Source organism: Chionomys nivalis, chromosome 4 (genome assembly GCF_950005125.1).
Source record: "Chionomys nivalis chromosome 4, mChiNiv1.1, whole genome shotgun sequence".
Classification (NCBI taxonomy): domain Eukaryota; kingdom Metazoa; phylum Chordata; class Mammalia; order Rodentia; family Cricetidae; genus Chionomys; species Chionomys nivalis.
The window spans coordinates 27026832-27037080 of NC_080089.1; positions in this window are offsets into that span (position 1 = coordinate 27026832).

Consider the following 10249-nt stretch of genomic DNA (forward strand, 5'->3'; position numbering starts at 1 on the left):
ACTGCTTTGATCTTTGCTGATAATCCCAGTGTTCATTCTTTCCTGCCTTCTTCTTCTCCTACTGGTAGACAGTTCATTGTGTACAAAATCTCTAGTTTCTCTAACACAGTACTTCAGAGTGTAGGCATTAAAATATTTTCAAATGTTATTGAATACCTTGTAGGCATTACAATTTTTTCAATATTATTTGCACAATGTGGCAAAGCAATGAGTCATTATGTTGACTTTTAAATGGCTTGGAATTCAGGTTAGACTTAAAGGAGACCTGCTTTGGAGATTACATTCATGAAGTGGGTGCATTAACTACATGTGGGCTACTGCAAACCATCTCGGTGGGATAAATGTATACTGCTCATAAAACCTTCATGTCAGTGAGCTGCAGTCAACTGTCCCTGTTGTGTCTTAGAGCAGAGGTTTGCAAGAGTCTTTCTCCATCAAGTATATTGGGAGAAATTGACTCTTCTTTGAGGGTTTGGCAAAGCTTGATTAGAACTTGGATGTCTCCAGGAAGTATAGCATCCTCTGGAGTAGTAGGACAGGAAGGCTTATTCATATGGTCAGGTGGCTAAGAGTGGCCAGAGAAGGATTCAGTAGGTCAGAAGTGTATATCTCAGGGTTCAAAAGGAGAACTTCATGCTTGTCTTAGCTTCAAGGTTCTGGGCAGAAACTATGAATGGAAACAGATGGGAAAGAGCAAGGCAAGGAGATAAACATTACCGGAGATGGAGGTTTGCTTTTGCTGGGAGTAGCCTAGGACGCCCAAATCTTTACGCATAAGATGGCATCACAAAGAGGACTGGAACACTGCTTCAAGGTCGGATGGACTTTCATCGAATCCCATCTTCACTTCATGTTCATTGCTATTTCTTGGGGCAAGGGTTTATCTCCCAAAGCTCCTCTGGATACTATGTTTTCTGCTTAACTAAGACTCAAACTAATTAGCATAAACCCCCTCACCTCAAAGGAGAGGGTGCTGCCAGGTGTGAGCAGGCTCAGGACTAGAAGGCAAGAGTCACTTTTTGGGATCTGCCTTTCCTTATGTTTGCAAGTTGCTGGCAGTCATAAGTTGGTGGAAGTCACAACCAGTGGGGGAAGGGAGTGGCATTTTAGACATCCTGAGCAGCTCCTCTCTCAAGCGTGGTCACCTAAGCTGACTAAGGTCAGTCATATTATTGCTACTGTAAGAGAGTACTATGACCTGCTGGGAGTAGCAGCAGCTGAACCAGAAAAATGTATTGACCCATAGCTGTGGAGAACGAAGTCTACACTATCAAGGAGCTGCTGGCCCATGGTCCTTCCACATGTTTTCTGTTCTAGATGCTGGTGTGTCATTCCTTAAGATGAGTGACAAACTTCTCATCTTCAGGTGATGTTTGTCCTGTGAGGCACTATGTCCAAATTCTCCCCTTTTAAGGGACAACTAATCATAGTGGATTAGAGATTAGATTGTATCTTCATTACAAAATCTTAACTTGGTTGCTTCTGAAAGGACTCTTCCCCCAAAAAAGTCTCATTCTAAGACCCTGGGGCGGCATTAGGACTCTAGAGTAGCATCTCTTTTGGTGGGTGGAGAGTACACTGTTTCAATTACAACCACAGCCTATCCTTGGATTGAGGTCTCATTGGCTTAAGTCACTTGGGGACATTGCTGTGGAGCTGTCCATGGTTCTACTCAGTGGTATTCAGAGGACCCTGGGAGAGGAATGGGAGCCCAGCAGGTATCAGAGAAGGCTCCAGATCTCAGAGTCTACATGTTAGCTGCATTGCTCAGAACAGGGGCCTTAGATCTTTTAGGCTCCAGCCTGCACAGCTGTCCACTGATGATGCTACTGTTTGCTTGGGAGACTGGCTGCTTAATAAATGAGATGCAGGTTTGAGTGTCAGCAGGGTGCCTGACCTCAAGTATGTGCCTGACAAATTCCACGCATTCTTGTCATTGATTACTACCTTGCTTTTAGTTATCACTATGCTGCTTCTGGTGACTACAGAATGAGCTATCTACACAGTCACAAGAGTGTCACACGAATACTAGGGGAAGTGAGAGTGTTTGGCTTTGGTTTCTTTGAAACAAATCGCCCTGGAGAGGTCACTGGAGGATCTCTGGTAGTCAGCAAAGTCAAGATAATATGAGTACAGGATCACACTTTTGGGGCATGCTGAAAATGAGAAGAGAATGGTTTGGACCAAACTTTAGACTGTGCCTGTATTCTGGGTTGGAAGTGGCTGCAAAGAATGTGGGAAATACAGAAGTCTTGATGCTAACATGGCATCTGATGGTACACGGTGTGAGAAAAAACACAAGAGAATGGCATGAATTCCAGAGTGATGGGTACTAGGCTCAGCTGCCTACCTGAAGACATTAAAGGCACAGCACAGGGGAAGGAGTTGGAGCAGAGAAGTAGTGGGATGGGGCAGAGTAAACACTGTCTTGCATGTTACTGTTCCGGGGCCATCCAAGGGCAGAAGACAAGGGTATGCATTTTGGACTACAAAAGTTAATTATTAAAGGTAGCCTACCATGGCATTAATGCTGTGTAGGACTCAGAAAAGAAATCTATCTGTGGGCACCAAAACCAGGGAGAGTTTTGCAACTCTGAGAAGGTGTTAGAGCATTGTGCCCAAGTCCCTCCCTGCACCAGACACTTTTGGGTTACAACAAGGACATGGGGGGGCTGTGGAAGTCGCAGTAGTCCTGGTTCACATGAATGCTCTAACAGAGAGGCGCAGAAAGCTAAAACAGTCGATGCACATTTGGGGCTGGGGTGGAGATGAAACATGCTATATAAATTCTAGGCTTTTTTTTATAGTCTGGCACAAGTTCAAGATTCTGCAAATGTTATAAATGAAAAGGAAAAATTCCCATTTTTAAATTATACTTTGAATCGATACAAAAATGAGTGCCTAGATCAACTGTTTAGTGGTGGCTTATTCCTAATAGGGGGCTGAAGATAAGGCTTCTGTGCGGTCTGTGTTTGTGGATGGTTTGCACCTGCACTGTCTGTTCCCTCACTTTATCCCCTGGACAACACGCCTCAGGTCTCTATCAGCACACTCTGTCTAGCAAGACCTACAACGGAAGGAAACTCCATGAATTTCTTTTGTGCAATGTGACTATGAAACAGACATTCTTTTATTAGTACAAACTCTTTCTACAATGGGTACTATGTGATCGGGTACTAAGGGTACTAACTGCTAATGAAGACTAAGGGGCAGGAACAGAATTGGCATAACACCTTTGGTTCTTGGGCACCTGACTTGGCACAGGTGTCTTCTGCTACAGTTGTTGTTAAACTGCGCTGAAAATATGAAAATCACCTGGGATGCCGGAATACATGGTTGTCATTCACGCCCACAATGCCTGATTTGATTGGTGGCATATGACCTGTCCTCAGATTGTCACCAGCTCCAAGGTGATTCTGTGATTCTCAGATACAGAAAAATCTGGGAACCATGGTCTCAAGCTTCTCTGATAATTCAGGTGAATAATATCATCATCACAGCCTTTAAAACACATAGCAGGGATCAGAGAGATGGCTTAGCGGGTGAAGGCGCTTGCTGCCAAGACTGATCACCTGAATCTGATGTCCAGGATCTACATGGGTGAAAGGAGAGAACAGACTCCCGAAAGTTGTCCTTTGACCTTCACACACTCATGGTGACACATGCGTGTCCACACACACAGCAAATAAAATATGGCAAAAACTTAAAAACACAAATAGCAACCTTACAAATCTCCTTCTTGAATCAGTATCATAAATAAAATAAAGATCGAAGTCTACACTTACGTGTGTATTTATACAATATTTTATCTGGTGAAGGACCTATATATTACTGAGAGGGGGGCTAACAGGAAACACTGCTGAGCTGGTTTGCAACGCCATTTTAAACTGTTGAATTTTTTTTGTGATTTTGGTTGGTAACTTGCCTCATTCTATTCATGTTTAAAATGAGTTGAGATGAGCATAAGATCAGAAAGAAGATTGATGTTATTGCCCCTCTGTATCCATGGGGGACTTGCTTGAGGGCCTCGGTGGAGTTCCAGAATTCTCCAGACGTTTAAGTGCTTTTTTATCGAATGCTTTAGTGTTTGCATAGAATCTACACCTATCTCCTGGATACCTTGGATTATTCTTAGATAACTGAAGATAGTCCAGTGTCGACACTACATAAAGTTATTCTACTGATTCATTTAGGGAGCAGTGACAAGAAAATAGTCTGGGCTTCTGGCAAAGACATCTCCCTCCTCCCCTCCTCCCCCGCGGGGATGTCGATATGGAGGGCAGGGTCCCTGTTAAGTACACTGGCCACTGACTATGGTGGATCACAGAACGGGAGCCTCTGTTCTGTTAGGAAGCAAGGCTTACTAGCACTCTGCACTTAGTGAATAGGCTTGCTCAGGCTCCGCCCTTGGGCACACTAAACATTAAATTAACTCTGAAGCTACAGGGCAGATGAGGAGCTAGACAGAGCCCCCTGGGGGGTGCATATCCAAGGAGAAAAGGAGACTGAATCTCTCTCTGTTCACAGTGGGAGCAGCAAAGTTACCTACCTTAGGTGAGAAAATCAAATGGATTCATTCTAAAACAGAAGAGAAATCAAACATGAAGAAGACACATGAAATTTGCAGCTATGAGAGACGGGGAGCCCCCCCCCAAAAAAAGAGATCCACTGCTTGCCAATCTGCTAATGTTGTATAGATTATAGAGATAAATGTGAGAGGATAAGTCCGTGAACAAACATTTAGATGATTATTTTCCAGCCCTCAGAATGAGGATGGTCTTTCTTAGCATTGGGACGGTGGAAAAAACCACAAAGGAGCCAATCAATAACTTTGACTACACACAATCTTAGGGCTATCAGATTATTAAAGATTTTTTTAAAATGAAGATAATACATGTTGGTGGGTGAACAAATTGAAACAACCTCTGGATATAAATTTGGCAATTTAGTTTAAGAACTATAACATGTTCATATTTTTGACTCAATAATTCCACTCTTAGAAATTTACAAATGCAATCAATGATGGGGCAGAGATTTATATCCAGGAATGTTCTTTCTAGGTTATTCATCATAATGATAAAAGATAGAACCATCTGACTGCCCAACAATAGGAGAATGATTAAGTAAGCAAGGGGCTTGTGACCACAGAAATGCTGTTTCCACTTAAAAATAAAGCTCTCGAACACTGTGCAATGAGAAAGCGCCTGCCAAATATTAAATGATAAATCCAAAGTTTAAAACTAAATACATCGTATCATCATACTGTGCAAAAATACATTTTTAAAACAAAGTATTGGAAGGACATTTATGAAAAGGGCAATGATTGTTGGGATTGTATTTCCAATAAATGAATATTAATATGAATTCTTGTTATTTTGTAGTGAGGGCTCTTTGTTGAGATCCGAGGCCAGGGAGGTTTTTAGTATGGAGCGTGGTGGCACTGAAGTGAAGGGCGCAAACTCCCTGGGGGCACCGTTAATGGAAGCAAAGTGGAGTTTTTCTGCTCAAATCTCAAAGATTCCAGGGAAAGCAGTAGGTCTGTGAAAAAAATGGCACCTACCTTTGCCTCCTGTGTTTGTAGTAACAGACAAGATTTCCACACTACATGTGATACATGGTCTTTGATTGATTTTTTCCTTTCTTTTTCTTTCTTTCTTTCTTTCTTTTCTTTTTTTTTTTTTTTGGCTTTTTTAAGATAGGGTTTCTATGTGTAACAGTCCTGGTTGTCCTGGAACTCTCTTTGTAGACCAGGCTAACCTCTAATTCAATAGAGACCCACCTGCCTCTATCTCCCAAGTGGTGGGATTAAAGGCATGGGCCACCATCATCTGGTCCTTTTTAATTGATTTCTTAAAAGAAACCATTAGTCGTCTCTGTGTAAAGGTAAATGAACACTCCTGGTACTGAAAGAAGGTCCCTGGAAGGCTCTGGAAGGAGAATGCTTTGGGAAGAGCTGTGTGAGGGAAAGCCGAACAGAGGAAGAGCCTGGCCGACTGGGCAGCGGTAGAGCTCCTGGAGAGAATCCCGGGTTGAATCTACCCAACTTGGGCTGCATGGTGAGCATCTGTGCCGCATTAGCACCGCCTGGGCCACTGACAGCTGCTTTGCAAGCTCTGAGCCGCAGCACATCCTACCCACGTAGGGCAGCTCCTAGCGACACGGGAGTTTAAAAATAGCCCTGGTCCCTCTCCCATGCCCTGTAAAGCCAGGTGGGTATGAAAGCAAATCTGGCTTACGAAATTTCTGCCTGCACCTTCATCCGGGCTTAGAAGATTTGGCTGTACACAGATATATATGACGGAGCCTATGAGCCTGGGGTTCCTGACGCCGAAGATGCAAGCAGAGTGAGCTCAGCGGTGGGCCACAGACTCAAAACCCCACGGTTTCAAAGGAAGCAATTCCTCCATGTCAGTGTTTTCTTTTGCCCTATCTTCCTGCCACTTTTCTTTGGGGAAAACAAACAAACAAACACAAAAAACAAAAAACAAAACAACAACAACAACAAAAAACAACAACTGACTTCCACCCATTTTGAGCTGAAATGTTTAAAAGTCCTTCCTGGAGCTCAAAGCTGTGACTAACCCAGACACCTGTTGTCAGCAAGGCCGTGAGTCTGTGGGGTCTGGAGAGCAACCAGTAAGGAATTCTTAGAACCGCACTTGCCCTTTTTTGTATTCTACTCACACAAGTCCAATCCAGCTTTAAATGTCTAAATTATTAAATATACATGATGTCACTGATGCCAGATTAGATTGTTAGAGCAATGCACGTGGTCACACAAGATGAACAATGAGGTTGAGCTAAAGGCTTTTGCAATGTGCAGCTACAATGCACTAAACCGCCAGCAGGAGCCGCTGTCCCTTCCACGCTGTGTCTATGTGTCTTCCTTTGCTCTCAGCAGCACGGATCTGTGGGCTGTGGGATTCTGTCTAGGGGCAGGGTCCTCTCTAGCTCGTGGGCTCTCAGTTGATTTGTGGCAGCACTGGATCTGGTGTCTGGGAAAGGCATAGCCATCATTTGCAATGCTTCTGGCTTTCCCCCACCAACTCCAGCAGGCGTAAAGACCAAAGTCAACTGGAGAACAGTCTGGAGGGGCGAGCCAGAGGAAGCCAATCTGCTCTGGTGCTGTCTCCTGATCCTTGGAACGGGAAGCGGCGTCACCTCTGAGCCCAAGTGTTCTTGTATGGGGAAAACGTCCTTTTAAAGAATTAGTCTTCAGCATTCTGTCAATTACGGCCTCCGAATCTGGTTGAGTAATTAAATGCCAGCTGACAGTAAATATCAAACTGCTTGGGTGCCGTAGCGAGATATAGACAAGTGGATTCTGTGTGATTGCTTTGGTAATTTGCTTTTTAATCTTTAATACCAATTAAATGCAGGGGAGCTGAAGCCTTTGCGTTGCCCAGATGAGACTCATCAGCCGATGCGGGGAGCTGGCCAGCACGGGGTTCTTGGCTCTGCTGACTGCACCCAGCCCTGGGAGATGGGAAGTCTGGCTGACAAAGGCTAGTGACTGATGGGCCAGCAGAGCCTCACTGCCATTCAGGACCCTGACTGGGCCACATGTCCCAACAGACTGATCTTCAGTGATGTTCTTTGTATAATGTTCCTTCAATTTTCCTCACACTATTACCATGGTGGCGGCGGGGTGGTGGTGGTGGTGGTGGTGTTAAGACCCGACTTTTAAAAATTGTTCCCCTTGGTGAGGAGGGGGAGGGGTGGAGAGCAACCATCCTTCTTGTGTCTTATCAGATGCAGTGACATAGCAGACGCTGGCTTCTAGCAGGGAACCAACTGGCATGGGTACATCCTCGCAATCCCAAACCGACACGGAGGGAATGAAGAACAATGGCCTTCACCTCCAGGATCCCAAAGCAGGGGATGTTTGACAGTATACAGAGAACTTCTCTTTGTCTCAGCTGAGAGGGGATGCTGCCCGCATCACAGAACAGAGGCCAGGGAGTCTGCGGGGTTCCGACAAGGTACAAGAACCTGCCTCAGTAAAGAATTACCTGCTCCCAAATACCAGGTGTCGGCTTTGAAACTCTTGCTCCAGAGTGAAAACTCGCCCTTGAATGGAAAGCAGAAATCTGTCACAATGCTGGTGTGGCTAGTTTCTCCATTCAAGTCTGAAAACTCCCTTCTGGTTATCCCCCTAGTTCTCCGCATTTGAAATGCAGTCACCATAGTTCCCCATTTGCATGTTTTGAATCACATGAGTCAGGGCTGTTAGTTTTCCTTCAACTAACTATTAAGCATAGGTGAGATAAGAAGATGAAATCCATTTAATTTATTCATAATTTTGTCACCATGATTTTTTTCCCTTATGATTCTTCGTCTTTCTTTCCACCACTATTTTTCTGTTTAGGTGAAAGCCTTTAGTCGTTCTCAGATGTTTTGTTAGAGACTCTTCACTAGGTTTTCTTCATTTGAGAGTTTTCTCTTCATTACAGAAGGACATTTTCAATAGTTTTAGAATTCTAGGGTGATGGCTCTTCTCTCTTTCCCGCTTCCCCTCTCCTTTCCTTTTTAATGTTTATTTAGTTTACAGTTCCATAAATTCATAGATAAAACACCAATATGGTTCGAGGGAGGACCACATGGCTGAACATTACAATGGTGGGATCAGAAGTTATAGGAAGAAATTACATCTCCTGGCAATGGCTTTACACGAGGTGCCACCTCCAGGCATTGCAATAAAGATGAAGCTGCTATCACACCACCCTTTGAGGGCACGCTATTCCACTCCTTATTCCTGAGGTCCACATGTGTCTGTAATCAGTTCAAAGCCTTAATTTGTCGCAGCTCAAAAGTCTCCACTGAATCTCAAGACAAACCTTTAGTTGCTACCCCTCTCAAAATCTCTAAGTTCCGGGAGTGAGTACTGTGAGGCGGAGATAAAATCAGAATCAGAATATTTCTAGCAATCATCCTGACAGCAAGATGCACAGAATCTGTATGCATTCGCTGGACGTCTGTTCGCATATCATTCCACTGGGCGCCTTTAAGACAGCCGCCAGCACAAAAGAGCCAAATGCAAACAATCTCTCCACGGGCCGTAGACGGCAGTGCTTCTGCAGCAGTCCAGGGAGCAGGGGAATGGAAACAAAATTAGGAATTTTGTCCCTCTTAGATGCGTTGGTTTGCCAGTTCTGTCAAAGTACAGCACCACAGCCTGGTCATTTTGAGCAACAGAAACCCACCTTAAAATTCTGGAGGCTGGAGGTCTGAGATCAAGGTGTCACCAGGGGGCCGGTCGCTTCTGAAACCTCCTCTCGATTTGCAGGCTATTGTCACTGCCTGGTGTCTTGATGTAGCCTCCCTTATCTCTCGGTTCCTATTTCACACTTGAAACATACTGTGCCTCTTCATTTTGGCTCCCGTGGTTTCTGCTCATAAATCTACTATCATTTAAATTGCTTCCCTACACGTGGCTGTGGTGACATTTTTCTCTTTTGGCTACAAGATTTTTTTTTTTTAATCCTAGTTTTCTCAGTTTGATTGTGATGTGTTTAAAATATATTTTATTCTCTCTCTCTCTCTCTCTCTCTCTCTCTCTCTATATATATATATATATATATATATATATATATATATATATATATATATATATTGCGCATATGAGTGTGTTTGTACAGGCACATGCAGAGATCAGAGGACAGTTTGTAGGACCCCCGTCTCTCCGTCCCTAGGATTCAGCTCAGGTCATCGAGCTTGGCAGCAAGCTCCACTTCCCGGCTCTGCCTTCTCACTGGCCCACGATGTGTTTTCGTTTGGATTCCTTTCAAGTCACACTGTTTTGGATTTTTTTTTTTCAGTTCTTAGATGTATAGATTTGTGTCTCTTGCCAAATTTCATCTGTGATTTCCTTGAATACTTCTCCAGCTCTGTCTTTTTTTCCCCGTCTGTTTCTGCCCTCCCATAGCACAATGTTAGATTTTGACATTCCTGTTGTAATAAGTCCCATGGGTTACTGAGGCTCTCTTTTCTTTGAAGCCTCTGTTTTATCTTTGCTGGTGACGCTGGGTAAATGTTTATTGCCTTATCCTTCAATCCCTTACTATTTGTTGTGTTCGTTCCTGTCACTATGGCTGGCTACTGAACATCCTCCTGATTGTTGTGTCCTTTTGGGTCCTAAATCTTCCATGTGGCTTCTTCTCACCATCTATTCCCTTGATGGAACTTTTGATGTTTTTATTTGTTTCAAGTATATTTGTCATTGCATGTTGAAACTTTTCTTCCCCATCAC